The following is an 18,003-nucleotide window of genomic DNA, read 5'->3' on the forward strand; positions in this document are numbered from 1 at the left end:
GGAAGATGTGTTAGTACAAGTGAATGACTTGGTATTTCCTGCAGATTTTTATGTGCTAGACATGGAAAACGGTGATCATAATAGTCCTATTTTGTTAGGCAGACCATTCTTGAAAACTTTCATGACCAAAATTGATGTTTACAGTGGCACACTCACGATGGAATTTGATGGAGAAGTTGTGAAATTCAATATCTATGATGCCATGAAATTTCCTGATAGTGATGATTGCGTATTTTCTGTTGATATTGTAGATTACTTGGCCCAAGATTATTATGAGTATGCAGGAAAAGATGATCTAGAGGTGGCTCTCATTGCACCCATTCAGCAGGATGATGGAATTGAAATCAGTGAAGAAGTAAAAGAGATTGAGCGAATTCTGAACAATGCTTCTGAGCTACCTCAGTCAGGTAATTTATCTTATTTATCTCTACCAATCTCTAATACTAGGTGTCTTCCATCTGTTTTGCAGGCACTAGTGGTCGAACTAAAGACGCTTCCAAACCATCTTAAGTATGTTTTCCTTGGAGAAGGAGAAACATTACCAGTCATCATCTCAAATATTTTGGAAGCCGATCAAGAGGAACAGGTAGTCAAAGTATTGCAAGAGCACAAGACTGCTATTGGATGGACCATAGCAGACATCAAGGAAATTAGCCCTTCTACATGCATGCACAGAATTTTGATGGAGGAAGGAGCGAGTCCCTCGCGTCAGCCACAAAGGAAGTTGAACCCACCCATGATGTAGGTGGTCAAAGCTGAAATTCTAAAACTACTTGAAGTTGGGGTCATCTACCCAATTTCTGACAGTCAGTGGGTCAGTCCGGTCCAAGTGGTACCCAAGAAAACCGAAATTAATGTGGTGAAAAATAAGGATGAAGAGATGGTTCCCACCCGTATTCAAAATGGGTGGAGGGTTTGTATTGATTATAGGAAGCTGAATGCCGGAACCCGAAAGGACCACTTTTCTTTACCCTTTATTGATCGAATAATTGAACGTTTAGCATATCACCCTTATTATTGTTTTCTTGATGGGTATTCTGGTTATTTTCAGATTGCTATCGCGCCAGAGGATCAGGAAAAGACGACATTCACTTGCCCGTTTGGCACCTTTGCATATCGACGAATGCCTTTTGGACTATGCAATGCATCGGCCACTTTCCAACGGTGTATGGTTAGTATCTTTTCAGATTTCATTGAGCATATCATAGAAGTTTTTATGGATAATTTTACTGTCTATGGTGATTCATTCGAAAACTGTCTGTCTAACCTTGCGTTTGTCCTTAAGAGATGTGTCGAAACCAACTTGGTCTTAAATTCTGAAAAATGTCACTTTATGGTTGGGCAAGGTGTTATATTGGGGCATGTCATTTCATCTAAGGGAATAGAGGTAGATAAGGCTAAAATTGATATTATTCAGTTTCTCCCTTATCCCACATGTGTGCGGGAAGTGCGTTCTTTTCTTGGCCATGTAGGTTTCTACAGGAGGTACATTCAGGACTTCGCCAAGATCGCATCCCCCATGTGCAAGTTGTTGCAAAAAATGTCCCGTTTGAGTTTGATGAACCATCAAAACATCTTTTGATAAACTCAAAGACTCCTTGACATATGCACCAATAATCCAACCACCGGATTGGAGCAAGCCATTCGAGATTATGTGTGATGTCAGTGACTATGCAGTTGGCGTTGTTTTAGGCCAAAAAGTTGGGAAAGCATCGCATGATATATACTACGCTTCGCGTATTCTGAACGATGCCCAAAGGAACTACTCTACCACTGAAAAGGAGCTTTTAGCTGTAGTTTTTGCATTAGAAAAATTTTGCTCTTATTTACTTGGTGCTAAAGTCATTGTTTATTCTGATCATGCAGCTCTTCGCTTTTTGATGGCGAAGAAGGAGGCAAAACCAAGGCTGATAAGATGGATACTAATTTTGAGCGAATTTGATGTGAAAATCAAGGACAAAAGAGGGACCGAGAATCGAGTTGCTAACCACTTGATTCGCCTAGTTCATGTTGATGAGGAGCTGAATTGGCGAGAAGAATTTCCTGATGAGCAATTATTTTCAGCAAGCGTCGAATTACCCTGGTACGCAAATATTGTTAATTATTTAGTGACTAAAGGGTTTTCTTCTGAATTTTCTAAGGCGCAAAGGGACAAAGCGCGGAGCGATACAAAGTATTATGTATGGGATGATCCATACTTATGGAAACACTGCGCTGATCAAGTTATACGTCGATGTGTACCCGCGAGCGAGGTAATTCCTATCCTCACGTTTTGTCATTCGTATGCATGTGGTGGCCATTTTGGAGCAAAAAGGACAGCAAGAAAAGTGTTAGATTGAGGATTTTTCTGGCCATCTTTATTTCGAGACGCTTACGTGTTCTATAAGTCGTGTGCTCAATACCAAAAGATAGGTAATATCTCCCAATGTAAGGAGATGCCCCAGCAACCTATTTTAGTTTGTGAAATCTTTGATGTTTGGGGCAGCGACTTCATGGGGCCTTTTTCTAGTTCATATGTTTATATATATATATATATATATATATATATATATATATATTGCTTGTTGTGGACTATGTCTCGAAATGGGTGGAAGCAAAGGCCACCCGTACTGACGGTCAGATTCTAAAGTTGTTGCAGAATTTATCAAGCACAACTTTTTCTCTAGGTTTGGGATTCCACGAGCTATCATCAGCGATAGAGGTACACACTTTTGCAACCGAGCTGTGGCTAGTTTGCTTAAAAAGTACCATGTGACGCATAGGATCTCCACTGCATACCATCCACAATCCAACGGTCAAGCTGAGGTATCGAATAGAGAAATTAAATCCATCCTAGAAAAGACCGTGAATCCAACAAGAAAGGACTGGAGCTTGCGTTTGGATGATGCTTTGTGGGCATATAGAACCGCATTCAAGACGCCGATTGGAATGTCTCCATATCTGCTGATTTTTGGAAAACCATGTCATCTGCCAGTGGAATTGGAGCATAGAGCCTTTTGGGCTATCAAAAACTTTAACATGCAGATGGATGAAAGTGGCGAGCACCGAAAGCTGCAGTTGCAAGAATTGGAAGAAATCCGCAATGATGCTTATGCCAGCTCCAAGATTTACAAGGACAAAACAAAGGTCTTCCACGACAAGATGATCTCTAGACAAAACTTCGAAGTCGGTCAGAAAGTTTTGCTCTATCATTCACGACTTCGGTTGTTTCCAGGTAAGTTACGTTCACGTTGGAATGGACCGTTTGTTGTAACTAATATCTTTCCTCATGGTGCAGTCGAAATTCAAAGCTTGGACACATCCAAAAAATTCAAGGTGAATGGCCACCGGCTTAAACACTACTATGAAGGAGTCCAAGCGAACGTAGGAGGGGACGAGCATGATATCACTCTAGATGCTCCACCAAATGTCGACTAAACCGCGGCATGCAGTCGAGCTATAGACTGACTGTAAATTTAGCGCTGACTGGGAGGCAACCCAGTGGTTCTTTCCCTTTTGTTTTTATTTGATTTTATTGTTTTTTGGTTTATTTTTTCTTTAATTTGTTTTTCGGAAAATTTTGGAAAATTAACAAAAAAAAAAAAAAATTAGCATTGTGCGCTCGATCCTGCGTACTCACGCGATCGGGCGCACGTTATTTCCCTAGTTCTCTGCCCGGATTTTTTATAGGGCACGCTCGATCCTGCGTACTCACGCGATCGAGCGCGCGGTTTGACCCTTGTTCTCTGCCCCTGATTTTTATGAAGCGCGCTCGATCGCACGAACTCACGCAATCGAGCGCGCGCCCCTGTGCGTGTTATTTAATTTCTTTTCTTTCTTTTTCCCCCCACTTTTTTTTCCCCCTTACTCGGTTAAACTCGAACCCTAAACCCCCAAATTTCGAATTTGTTCAATCTTCACCAATTTTTCCTCATCTCTTGTAGGCATCATTCCAAGGATTGAATTAATCGTCCCTTCTCTTCTCTCCACTTCTCCATCGCACAATTTTGCTCAGAAACACCGGAAACTTTGGTGCCCCCCAAGTGTTCGATAAATTTCCCCGGTCAAGTTTCTTGCTCTTCTCACACCATTACGGGCCCTAAACGCACTCGGGAGCTTGGCGAATCTTCTCGCCAAGGAACAAGGGATGCCCATGAGTCACTCAACCTTTCCGGCCGATTCGTAAACCAAGCGGCTCGAGAAAGGTACGATCATGCGAAAACCCATCGCTCCCCTATTACTGAGAGGGGTTTTGATATAGCGGCTTACGACAGCGATGTGGCTAACCAAGTCGTGAACCGTGGGTGGGAAGAATTTTCTCGACAACCATCTCCGGCTATTGTCCCTATTGTGAGGGAATTTTACGCTAATGCTGTGGAGCGCGTGGATAGTAAGGCCATCGTTCGAGGCATTTTGCTTTCATATGCGCCCCAAGATATGAATAGCCTTTTGGAGACGCCCGACGTCCATGATAGTTTGTACCAGAGCATAGCCTTAACCCCGGATTTGCACGAGGTCATTCAGCAATTATGCATGGTAGGGGCTGTCTAGCAGGATCCTGTTACGTTCAAGTGCTTTAAAAAGAAATACCTACTGATGGATCCGGCCACTTGGTACATTTTTGTAGCCCGCTGTCTGATGCCCATTTCACACACGAGTGAAGTGCATATTGAGCGTGTCGTGCTCCTCTACGCTCTTGATCTCAATCTGCCGGTCAATGTGGGCCGAGTGATTCACGCACAGATGCGGTATTCCATCGCTACCAGGACATCGGCTCTTTTCTTTCCGATGATCATCACGCAGCTGTGCTTGCGTGCCGGTGTGACACATCGACCCGACGGGGAATGGCTGCCACCAATGCGCCCTATTGACAGCGCGACTATCAATGTCAAGCGTGCATATTGGATGAGCCAGTTCACGGTAGACGCTCGATTCGTGCCGGTCCCCGATCCAGTACGCCCTCCGCCGCTCCCCCGCCGAACTACTACTGTCACTGTTAGGGAGTTGGCCAACTATGCTCAGCACCAAAACATGTTTAATGCGGCGGTGGCCTCGAATTTTTAGGCCTGGGACTTCATTTGCCGAGGCATTTCAGAGCGACTCGGGATCGATCCCACCACGCTGCCACCAGCTACTCCATTCCCACCTATGTACAAATTTCCAGGCGCCGATCCTGTCCTTCCTCCCGAGCATGAAGAGGAAGACGCCGCCGACCATTGAACCAGGGGAGTTTCGTATTACATTTTCGCATAGCATTTTGTTTACGTTGTTTGGTTGTGTTTTGTGTTGGGATGCATTGGGGACAATGCTTAGTTTAAGTGTGGGGGGGTTGCATTGCATGCATTTTGTTTCCTTTGTTTGTATTGCATTTTCTTGTTTTGTTTTTGCATAGTGTTGTTGTTGTCGTTTGTATGTTTGTGTCTTGTATGCATGAGTTGAGAATGAAATTGTTAGCCTATGACGAGGTAGTTGAAAAATAATGAATTTTTGAAAAAAAAAATTTAACTCTTGATCGGATTTGAGAAACCGTAGGTTGTTTGTTGAATATTTCAAGCACATTTGTTTAACCGGTGAATTGTAGCGATGTATTAGATATCGTGGATGTCTGTTGGACCATTGCACGACAATAGGCATTTGTGGAACTTGATAGTGCTTGAATCTTGATGATTTTTTTTGATATGGCATACACTTTCTTGGGCGCGCCTAAAATATTTTGTTTTGAAAAAAAAGAAAAAAACAATTTTTGGAAACCAATTAACTCCATCCGGGTTGCGAGCAATATGTTTGAAATTCTATTCATCTTGTTTGTGGCTAAGTATGCGGATTACATGGGGTTAATCTTTTTAAAAAAAAATAAATAACTTTTAATTACATCCGAGCTTGGAAAGTGATTGAAATTCTAGTCACTAAACATAGCTAAGTTTGCGGACCTAATGGGATTGTAGTTCCATCCGGGCTATAGACGAGGGGATTGAAATTCGAATCCTATCTAGTTATAGCTAAGTATGCGGGTAATTATTGGGACTTTAAAAATGTCGGGTGCAAAATCCGATGGTGCGTAATTATTTTCAAGGAAGTTATGTTGTGTTGAAGGATTGTTGAGAGGAGGGTTCTTGATTGTGAGACTTACACTGAATTGTTTTAGGTCGGCGAACAGTCTTGAAGCTTTGTTTTTTGAAGTTGCATGTAACTGGGGTAACATGACACACACACACGTTTGCATTCGACTTAAGGTGTATCATTGATGATTGAGAGTAGCTATGAACTTGTTTTGGATGGAAGTGGTTTTGTCTGAGGCTATCTTATGCATGATCGTCCTTACTTATGTGTTTGTTTGTCGTTTCATTCTGTTTTTGCATGACTTGCTAGAGGGCGAGCAAGGATTAAGTGTGGGGGTATTTGATAGTCGTGTTTTGTTTGTGTATTTTGATGTTATTTTATTAGTAGTTTGCATGCATTTATTTGCTTTTGTTCATGTTTTATCTTAGTTTTGTCTTTTGCATGCATTTAGCTTCATAACATGTTCTCGGGTTTAATGTGTAGGAGATATCAAATTTGAAGAAAGAAAGCAGAATTTTGGTAAAAGTCCATGCGCTCGATCCCACGAACTCATAGGATCGAGCGCAGCATCTGAAGAAACAAGGCAGTGAGATAGCAATTTTTAGCGCGCTCGAGCGGACGAACTCACGCGATCGAGCGCGGCCATGGAATTTCAAGACAGTGAGATCGCATATTTTAGTGCGCTCGAGCGGACGTACTCATGTGCTCGAGCGTGCAAGTCTGTTCGGGAAGAATTTTGTAATTTTGGAAACTCTTTTATTTTGGACTCTAGGCTTTATTAGGCTTTTAATTCCGTTTTTGAGGGAGAATTATCAGACTTTGACATTCTCTCTTGGCGGCTAGGTTTTATTTTCCATCTCTCTCTCAAGTTTGCTTCTCTTCTTTTGAATTTTTATTGAGTTTTTGATGAATCGTTGTAGCTAAACTTTTATACTTGGTTGAGGGAGACGAAACCTTGATATAATTTATTCATGAGATTCGATTTGCAGTGTTTAATTCTTATTAAGTATCAATTTTTGATCTGTTTTATTTCATGTTTGTGTCCGAGATTTTAGGATTGGCCATCTTAGGATTTTGTTATACAAACTATAGCTAAATTAGAATTCAAATCCGTAATTGTTTGAATTAACTAATTTGCGAAGCAACTACATTTGATATTTTCTGCTGTTGAACTTATTAAATTGTAGGGTCAACTATTGACTAGGCTAAATACAACCGCTGGTGTTTGTGTTGTCTAGGTTCGTCAGTTTTACTAGTTTGAATGCTACCGTAAATTTAAATCTAGATCACTAGAATCTGGGTTAATTTATTGGTAAGGGTTAATTTAGAATGGTGTTTTCTAATTAGCTAAAATTAAGGTGAAATAGGAATCTGATTTCCAATGATGAATATTTGATATGATTAATTATTTTTAGGGAATCGATGATGGAATGAATATCAAGGGTGTAGTCGGCTGATACCAAGTCTCGTCTCTTATTGATTTCTCCTGTTGAATTTTCATTCTTGCATGATGGTGATAATTTTAATTTTAATTGCTTAAAATTTTCAGTAGTTAATCTCAAATCTCAAAACCCCCTTTTTTGTTTATTTAGAACACATTAATTTGGGTGCGACACGACTAAGCGTTACCAAAGTGAGTTGAGCAATTGTGATCCCGATTTAACTTGCTAACTGATAATAGGTTACAATCCAAATCAGGTACAAACAAAACAGAATTTAAGCAAACATCCTTAGAAAGATTTACAGTCCCGGAGCCAAAAAATTTGGAGCAAGAGCCATTTGCGATTCTGACAGAATGAGAGTCCTTGACTGGGCAGTAAGAATACAAGAGCTTAAAATTTCCCGTCATGTGCTCTGAGGCGCCGGAGTCAACTATCCAAGAAGAATATAGAGCATGCCGCGAGAGTAATGCAAAAGAAGAATTACCTTTATGTGCAACACTGCCAGCCCCAATAACAGAAGGATTGGGTATTGGAATGGACTATCCAAATAACTGTTGAAGCATGTCGAGTTATTCCTTACTGAAGGGTTGTGATTCCAGTACAACAGATTCTATTGTAGCATTATTTGCCCGTCTGTCACGAGAAGGTTTCCAATTGGCCGGTTTTCCATGAATCCTCCAGCACGTTTCCAAGGAGTGATTAGGCTTTTTGCACTTTTCGCACCAAGGACGGTCTTGCCGCTGTTGGCTGTTGGGAGGTTGTGAAGTGTGCTTCCCAAAGGACAAAGAAAATGGGTTACGTTTACCAGAACTTGGAGACGATGAATCTCCAATCTGTGGAAAGATAGCCCGCTGAGAAGTGAAAGCCGAAGCCTCCAAAGGTGAGGAAGAAGGTGAGCCAAGCATCAATTTACGTCGACTCTCCTCATGGCGAACCGCAGAAAAGACATCGCGCAGGGAAGCCATGGGCTTCATAGATAAGATGTGTCCCCTAACTTCATCCAGTTCATTATTTAGGCCCATCAAAAATTTGAAAACCCTTCGCTTTTCCAAGATGGCCTTATAACGGGCCTCATCATCCAAACACTTCCAATTATGGGCCTCGAATAGATCCAATTGCTGCCATAAATGGGTAAGAGAATTAAAATATGTTGTGGCAGGCCCATCACCTTGCTTTAGATTGTGAAGGAGACTTTCAACTTCGAACAGCTCCGCTGTATTTTCTTTGCAAGAGTACGAGTCACGGGCAGCCTCCCAAATTTCTTTTTTCATGGGATAAAGCAAGAAATCCTCTCCAATTTCATTCGTCATCGAACTAATTAGCCAAGACATCACCATATTATTCTCAGATTGCCATGTTTTGAAGCCTGAATCGGTTTTCTTAGGGCAGGCAGCAGTTCCAGAGATAAAGTCGTCTTTCCCTTTGCCGCAAATATACATCATCACGGACCGGGACCATTGTAGATAATTATTCCCGTTCAATTTGAGGTTTGTGATGGGAATAGAAGTATTATCTGAGATTTGAGTGGGATGCGAGGTAACCTCCGATGAGGAGGAACGATCTGATGCTGCCATGTCGTATTTAACCATGGATCACCGTCGTCTCTGATACCATGTCGTAAGTGATGAAAAACAGCATGGAAGAAAGTAAAAATAGTTTCTGATATATCCAAAAGTGACGATACTGTAGAAACTTTAGAGAGTTAATTATTTATCTATTATCCTAAGTCTAGATAAGATAAGATCTAGATACAAAATTTAAATACAAAGAAGAGATAAAGATTTGATATCTTCAACAGTTATTTTTTTGATTTTTAGCAGGGCACGGACCCCGTGCCTACATCCGTGCCTGGGTCCGTGTACCTTCGCTATTGAGATGGATTTATTTTGTTCATGCACGAACCCCGTACATGCATCCCATACATGCATCCGTGCATGGGTCCGTGTGAGTTTTTGTTGAGGCAGTAAGTTGGAAATTTTGATATGTTGTGCACGGACCCGAGCACAGAAGGGGCACGGAGTCCGTGCAGAAAACAGAGAGTTGGCTTTTTAGTGTATTTGATTAGTACGGACCCTGACACGGAGGTGGAACGGGGTTAGTGTACCTTGCAGCCGTTGATCCTTGGCTACAGATTAATGCACGAACCTGAGCATGGAGGTGTGCACGGAGACCGTGCATGTTTTATAAAAAATTCTTTGCTTTATGCCTTGACTCTTTGTTGATGCTTGAATGATTTATTCTTGATTAGATGATTAGAACCGAAGTCCTCACATTAAAAGATATAACAACTAACTCACCGACTCACCTGATCGATGTGGATGATGTATATCTCAATCCTCTAGAATCTTGAGAAACTATAAGAAGCATTCTAGATCTTGGAAGAACTCAACAACCAAGGTCACTCCGATATAGTCCCCAAATATTCTAATTCCAAAAGAAATCAAATAATTCGGCTCAAGATGAATGCATATGAAAATCGTAATACATTCAAGGATAATTCAAGTAATTCAAATAACATGCAAGTATGAGATTTTGGGAAAACTCAAAAATCAATTTGAATTCGAGTATTCGTCCCTTTTCAACTCGATGTCAACTTATACCTTATTCTCGATTCAATGTGCTCCACACTTGGATAATCAAATTATAATCTCATATCAAAACTCATTCAAATTCATATCAATCTTCAAAAAAAAATCAACACAATACCGGGCTTCAACTCAATCGGTTCGAATTCTAAATGTAGTGACCCTTAACGAGATCACCTACTAAATAGAACTTAGGCATGCAATTAACTTAATCAAACAGTAAACCAGAATAAGCTGCGGAAACAATAAATATTAATACAATCCCAAGGAAAGGAATCTGTAAATACTCAAAGTTATACAAACAAATCGAATAGTGTATAAACCCAATAACAACAGCAATAAAATCCTAGGCGAAGCTCCAGCTGGCCAACCACAGCCTAGCCACTCTTGGATCCACCCGCCTCATCCAATCGCAAACCTTCCCCATGGAATAGGGTGTCCAGAAATACAGAGTACGAGACGTGAGCATAAAACTCTCAGCACGAGAGTATGAGTATACATGAATGCAAGTGTACCGCCTACTGACTAGAGGTCAAGAATCAGATAACAAAGACAGACCGGGCCCTGGTATGTTGCACATTGTGTCGTCGCTTCAGGAGGTGGCTCACATACCGAAAATACCAGTGGATACGTCGGACCCAACTTGTGGCTAAGGGCCTTTATGACTCTATATGTAAACAATCTTTGTTTAATATAATTTACACTTTTATATTGGCTTTTGCTTTATCTTTTATCATATTATTATGTTGTGACGTACTATACGATGTTTAGATAAAGACCTTGAGTATACTAGAGTGCATGTAAGATGTGATAGTAGATTTGAATGACTGTCATGAAACACATCTTATAATCATTGTATATTCTAAACAGTTCCTAGTCAATTGAGCCGTCCGCAAATAAGGATAAGGATCGCTCGATATTGAGACTAGCATTTGCGATGCCAAGTACCATGTTTCATTGGTATGGAACATAGAGATGTTCGAAGCATGCAAATGGATATTCATTTGATGGATGATCGAACTACCCTATTCGGACTTTCCAAGTGGTTTTCACTAATTGAGTGGATAAGTCCGCGGTTTTGGTTGTACACCATTAGTCCTTACTACTTGAAACATCATGGAGACTATATATGCTAGTACTGTACTTTGACTCGTTTATCGACTCTATGAGGGTCAACAGGTGTCGAGATTGGGTACAGTTACGACACATATAGGATTCGATGCTTTGTTGTCAAGGATTCATCACATGCTTGCGAGTGTGGATATCCTATGCGATCTGAGGAGATATTAGTGTGACAAATCTCTGGCCAGAGTACATGATGTGCTTTAGGTTACTTGGTTTCCTAGTTGCACATGCGATGTCACTATTTGAACTTCAAGATGTATTGCATAGTTATCGAATCTCGAACGACTCTCAATATACCAATGGTTGTTGATTCGATCGGGATATATGGATGAAGGGACCGTACTGTACGCTAACCAAAACCTACTGGTTCTTGCAGGCACTATCAGTGATACCTAGGGAATCATGGGGCGATGTTGCTAGGCGCTCTTACCATGATTCGATGGGTAAGTCAAAAATTGTTGTTCCGAGTAACAAGGAGTTGTGGGCCCACGGCTAGCTGTATCCCTGAACCATTGAGGGTTACACAAGTAATAGTTTTCTAATCCCCGTTGAGATAATTAAATTTAATGAGTTAAATTTAGTGTATGAGAAGTAGAACTTCTTATTAATGAGTAGAGGGAGTGAGATTTCCTAAAATGACATAGGGATGTCATTTTTGGAAACCACTGAATTCGGATTCAGAAAAATTATCTTGACTTTAAAATATGCAGAAAAGGTTTCTGTACACATTGGTAAAATTGGTTTATCAATTTGAATCACGATGAATTTTATATTAATTTTTGAACATGCGGGCTTTGCTTGTCAGGCTTGAACTTATGACTAATGGGCCCTAAGCTGTTAGCAGCCCATATTATAAATAAGTTATTGCAGTACAGAAATTAAACATATTTAAGCTCATAATTTTCGAAAAACCTAGAGTGTTCTCTCTAGGGTTGGCTGTCCACCTCCCCTCTCCTGTTCGAAAATATCAGTCTGCAATTTTCAAAATTGCAGTCTGATTTAACAGATCAAATCTGTTCATTCTCTTCGTAGAAATTTCTGATAGACTTTCGAGTGCAGTCTGTCAGAGGGATTAAGAATTCTGTTCGTGGACCTGATTCAGGAGTTGATCGAGCGAGTCATCAGTTCCTGTGATATACAAAAAGAGCAGAGTAATCTGTTGGAGTCCATAACCTCAAGTTGAGACTTGAGAGGTAAAATTTAATTCTGTTTTATTTTACTTATTTGTTTTAATCGTTAGGATTTGATACCAATGATCTGGAATCGTTCCAGATCAGAAAATAAAAATTTTTAAACTTCCGCTGCTACGGGTATCACATCTCACTGATCCGAGAACGTGTTCCAACAGTGGTATCAGAGACAGGTTGCTCTCGGATCAAACGATTAAAATTTATCGATTGTACAAAGCCTCGATTTTTCAGAAAAATAAAACAAAAAAAAAATATTTTTCCGGGAGACTGCCCGGGCAGCGGGCAGCCGCTGCCCTGCGCGCAGATTGTCTGCGCGTAGCTGGGCCGCGGGTGCGGCCCAGCAGCCCAGCGTGCTGGGCTAGGGCAAACGTTTCCCTAGCCCAGCGCGCAGCTGGGCCGCACTCGGCGGCCCAGCGCGCAGGGCTGGGCTCCCAGCCCGACAGTCGGGGGGCTTCCCGGGATCGTCCCGGGCAGCCCAGAAAAATTAAAAAATTTTATTTTGAAAATTTTGAATTTCGGCCCGTTAATTGTTATCGAGCCCAGTTTTTGGCCCGATTGAAAATTATTTTAGTTGATCCACGAGGCAATGTGTCAAAATTGTTTGAGCCCAAAATTTTAAGAAAATTAATTTTTGGATAAATTTTGAATTTTGAAAATTTATAAATTTAATCCAATAAATTAAAATTTTTAAAATTAATTATTTTGGTACAATTGATTATAAAATATGATTTTATATATATAATTAGATTTTATATATAAAATATGATTTTATGGATAAACTAGATAAAATATGATTTTATATATAAAATAAGATTTTATGTATGAAATGTGATTTTATCTATTTACAATTATTGCCACTTTGAATTGCATGTTATCCAATCATTTAATTGAATTAAATAATTGAATAAAAGGATGATCGATTACCATGACCAAGTTCTTAGGTGTATGTTAGGTTGTTTACATTTGGTTTTTATTATAACTGTTGGGTTTATTATTGTGCTTGGTTTATGGCCCAATTTGATTTATCATTTGTAATAAAAGTGGGCCTGGTTCATGGCCCATTCCCACCCTTAAATATGTATCCCTTACTTGTCATCGAAATTTATTGTAAATTTATTAGACTTAGTGGGAGATAAAGATTTGAAAACAATGGTGGGCCCAGCAGACAATAAAGACCGAAAAAATATAAATTGGAAGCTGAATGTAATAGAATTGCATTGCATACTTGCATATCACCTAAGATTGGACTTAGACTCGTGATTGGCAACCACGGGACAAGTAGATCTAGGCATCGATCATCCTTTATATATAATATTTGATATTATTATTGTATGCATGTTTTGACTAAATTGCATGAATCCAGCAAGCATACAAATTTTATATGATGAGACAAATATTTTCAAAATTAAAAAATCCCTCATTTTAAATATGATTTAAAATTGATATCAAGATTAACAAAAGAATATTGTTTAAATGTTCCTACCTTCCATCAACGAACAATGTATGAGATGCTACCCGCGGGCATGGTCCGTCTCATAATATTGGGGGGCCCGTTCGTCGGAAAGTTGTACATTGAATCGACACATGCTGTAAGTTGGGTGGAACTCCCGTAGGATCGGCTCATATTATTGGGGGATCCATACGGCGACCGTCCATCACAACTTAATATTGGTCGGTCATCTTGGCATGTCACAATAAACAGCGTCATATTATTGGGCTCTTATTGGACATGAGGTAAAAACATGGGGATTGTTTTGGAAGCAATTGGGCTCTACATTTTGAAAAATATGGTTGGCTGATATTATTCGGGACTATGATTTGTCAATTGGACTCCATGTTCCCACTAAGGAAACCAATTTCTCGTTTTTACTAGAGGGTGGTGAAATCGTTAAAATAGTGGGAGTGTAATTCATAAAATTATTCTCGCCTTATTTTATGTCTTAGTAAATTAATTAAACAATCACTGATTATTGTCTGTTTCTTTTCAGTATTTCATTATGATGAATTTGCGCAATCCACTATTCTCTATTCTCGAACAAAACAAACTGACTGGCGCTAACTATACGGAATGGTTCCGTAAGTTAAAGATTGTTCTAAGTTCGAAAAAGGTTTTCTATGTGATAGAAAAGTCTCCTCCGAAGGAATCCCCGGCTAATGTGAGTCCGGAAGAGTTGGTCAAACTTGATAAATGGTAGGACCATGAGATCAAGGCCAAATGCTACATGCAGGCTTCGATGTCTGATGAACTTCAGAGGCGATTTGAGGATGCAGTGAATGATGCTGACATTCACAAGACCCTCAAGGAACTTTTTGGAGCTCAGTCGAGATCCGAGAGGTATGTCACTGTCAAAGAGCTCATGACTTGCCGCATGCGAGATGGGACTTCGGTCCGTGAGCATGGGGTACACATGATTGGGCTCATTGAAAAGTTGGTAACACTCGATTTGAAATTGGAGCACGAACTGAATGCGGACTTATTACTTCTCTCTCTTTCTTCGTCGTTTGACGATTTTGTGATGAACTTCAATATGAACAAGATAGAGGTCACCCTTGAAGAGATGGTCAATATGCTTGTCACTTATGAGGCCACATTAAAGAAGGATAAACCGGTACTTTTGGTAGGCTCCTCTTCTAACTCTAAGAAGGGACCAAGTGCAAAGGGTAAGAAACGTTCTGCCCCACCCAAGAAAACTGGACCCAAGAAGAAGAACAAGACAAAGGCTTCAAACGTGAACAAATATGAAGATGTTTTTCATCACTGCAAGAAACCCGATCATTGGAAACGTAACTGCAAAGAATATCTCGAGCAGTTGCGAAGTGCAAAGGGTATGTTTTATATTGAAATAAATGTTTCACTTAATACTACTTTTTGGGTATTGGATATCGGATGTGGATCTCACATTTGCAATGACTTGCAGGTGATGACAAGAAGTCGTAAGCTTAGGATGGGTGAGACCCAGTTGAGGCTCGGAAATGGTTCTAAAGTTGAAGCCAAAGCTATGGGAGACGTTTATTTAATTCTGCAGAACAATTTTAAGTTAATTTTGATAGATGTTTTATTTGTGCCAGATTTGGTTAAAAACATTATTTCTGTTTGTATGTTTGATAGAGATGGTTTTTCTTGCAATTTTGTGAATGAGATTTGCAATATTTACAAGAATGAATGTTTAATTGGATGTGAAAAACTTGAAAACGATCTATATAACTTGAAATTGAAAGACGTACCAGTTAATTATGTTGATAAACCGGCAACAACAATTAAAATGAAAAACGATAGTCAAACCCGGCAAACCTTTGGCATGCTAAGCTATGTCATATTTCCTCACGAAGGATGAACAAGCTAGTGGGAGAGGGAATGTTTGATTCGTCAGATATAAACTCTCTACCTACTTGTGAGTCATGTCTGAAAGAAAAAATGACTAAAACACCTTTTAAGGGAAAACCTAAGCGTAGTCAAAATATATTGGATTTGATCCATACAGATGTTTGTTGCCCATTTAGTATTGGTATTAAATATGGTCACATCTACTTCATTACCTTTACTGATGATTATTCTAGGTATGGGTATTTATATTTAATGAAATATAAATCTGAATCGTTTGAAAGGTTCAAAGAATTCAAGAATGAAGTAGAAAATCAGCTAGGTAAAAGTATTAAAGCACTTCGATCTGATCGAGGCGGTGAATACTTAAGTACCGAGTTTTTGGACTATCTGAAAGAAAATGGAATTCTTTCTCAGTGGACTCCTCCTGCCACACCTCAGCTTAATGGTGTAGCAGAGCGTCGTAATCGAACTTTGTTGAACATGGTTCGATCTATGATGAGCTTCACTGAGCTCCCACCCTCGTTTTGGGGCTATGCACTTGAAACGGAGGTATTGTTATTGAACAATGTCCACACTAAAGCAGTGAACAAAACACCATATGAATTATGGACTGGCAAAACTCCTAAGTATTCGTACTTGAGGATTTGGGGATGTCCTGCTTACTTGAAGCAGACAGTGGGAGATAAGTTGGATAATCGATCCACTTTATGTTATTTTGTAGGGTATCCGAAGAATTCGATCGGATATTATTTCTATCATCCTACTGAAACAAAAGTGTTTGTTTCTAGGAATGCCACCTTCCTTGAGAAGGAATTCTTACTTGATAGAAAAGGCAAAATGATGGAACTCGAAAAAGTTCGAGAAGAACCCGAGATACAAAATAGCAACCTCACACCTCAGGAACCAATAATTGACACGCCACCTCTTAGAAGATCCGAAAGGACTTCTAGACCTCCTGATCGACTTAATCTCCTACTTGAAGGGGATCAAAGTGAGCCCATCGTTGGATGTGATCCAAAAAACTTCAAGGAGGCAATTTCTGATGACGATTCAAATTTATGGCTTGAAGCCATGCAGTCTGAAATAGACTCCATGCATGCAAACCAAGTTTGGTCTTTGGTAGATCCTCCCGATGGAATTGTTCCTATAGGGTGTAAATGGATCTACAAGAGAAAACTTGAGCCTGATGGTAAGGTGCTGACCTACAAGGCACGATTGGTTGCAAAAGGTTATACACAAAGACAAGATGTTGACTATGATGAAACTTTTTCACCAGTTGCAATGTTCAAGTCCATAAGAATCTTAATTGCCATAGCAGCATGGTATGACTATGAGATATGGCAAATGGATGTGAAGACTGCATTTCTTAATGGAAACATTAAGGAAGAGATCTATATGATGCAGCCCGAGGGATTCACATCCATGGGAAGCGAGCCTAAGGTATGCAAGCTTCAGAGATCAATTTATGGTCTCAAACAGGCATCAAGAAGTTGGAACCAGAAATTTGATGAAACAATAAAGGACTTTGGTTTCATCAAGAACCCAGAGGAACCGTGCGTGTACAAGAAAGTGGTTAAGGATGCTGTGACATTCTTAGTGCTTTATGTTGATGACATCCTACTCATTGGGAATGATGTAGGGATGTTGCAGTCAACAAAGATATGGTTGTCAGGTAGATTCTCGATGAAGGACTTGGGTGAGGCATCCTATATTCTAGGAATACAGATCTATAGAGATAGATCTAAGAGAATGATAGGACTCACTCAAGCAACCTACATCGACACCATATTGAAAAGGTTTTCTATGGATGAGTCCAAGAGATGACATCTACCTATGTGCCATGGACTTTTTCTATCCAAGTCAATGTCTCCAAAGACTGACGAAGAAATAGAGAAAATGGCACACGTACCATATGCGTCAGCCATAGGTAGTATCATGTATGGGATGATATCTACCAGACTGGATGTAGCTTTTGCTCTGAGTGTCACGAGCAGATATCAGGCCAACCCCGGTCAAATGTATTGAAAAGTTGTGAAGGATATTCTTAAGTACTTGAGAAGGACTAAGAATATATTCATGGTTTATGGGGGAAGAGAATTGAAATTGAAAGGCTATACCGACTCTAGCTTCCAAAGCGACATGAATGACTCGAAATCAACCTCTGGATTTGTATTCATGTTCAATGGTGGTGCTGTCTCTTGGAAGAGTTCCAAGCAGGACACCACAGCGGATTCCACCACCGAGGCAGAATACATTGCAGCATCAGCTGCTGCTAAAGAGGCCGTTTGGATGAGGAA

At 40.1% G+C, this 18,003-nt stretch overlaps 1 protein-coding gene across 1 annotated transcript in view; it reads right to left on the reverse strand.

Annotated features, from left to right (window-relative positions):
- Positions 1 to 7,801: 7,801 nt before the first annotated feature.
- The window catches only part of LOC140874512 (pentatricopeptide repeat-containing protein At3g56550), a 44,576-nt gene continuing 34,374 nt past the window's right edge, over positions 7,802 to 18,003 (reverse strand). Inside the window, exon 14 of the transcript XR_012148137.1 lies at positions 7,802 to 8,795. The gene's annotated coding sequence lies outside the window, so the exon portion shown is untranslated. The remainder of the gene's footprint in view (positions 8,796 to 18,003) is intronic.

This window comes from Henckelia pumila, chromosome 1 (genome assembly GCF_033568475.1).
Source record: "Henckelia pumila isolate YLH828 chromosome 1, ASM3356847v2, whole genome shotgun sequence".
Taxonomy (NCBI): Eukaryota; Viridiplantae; Streptophyta; class Magnoliopsida; order Lamiales; family Gesneriaceae; genus Henckelia; species Henckelia pumila.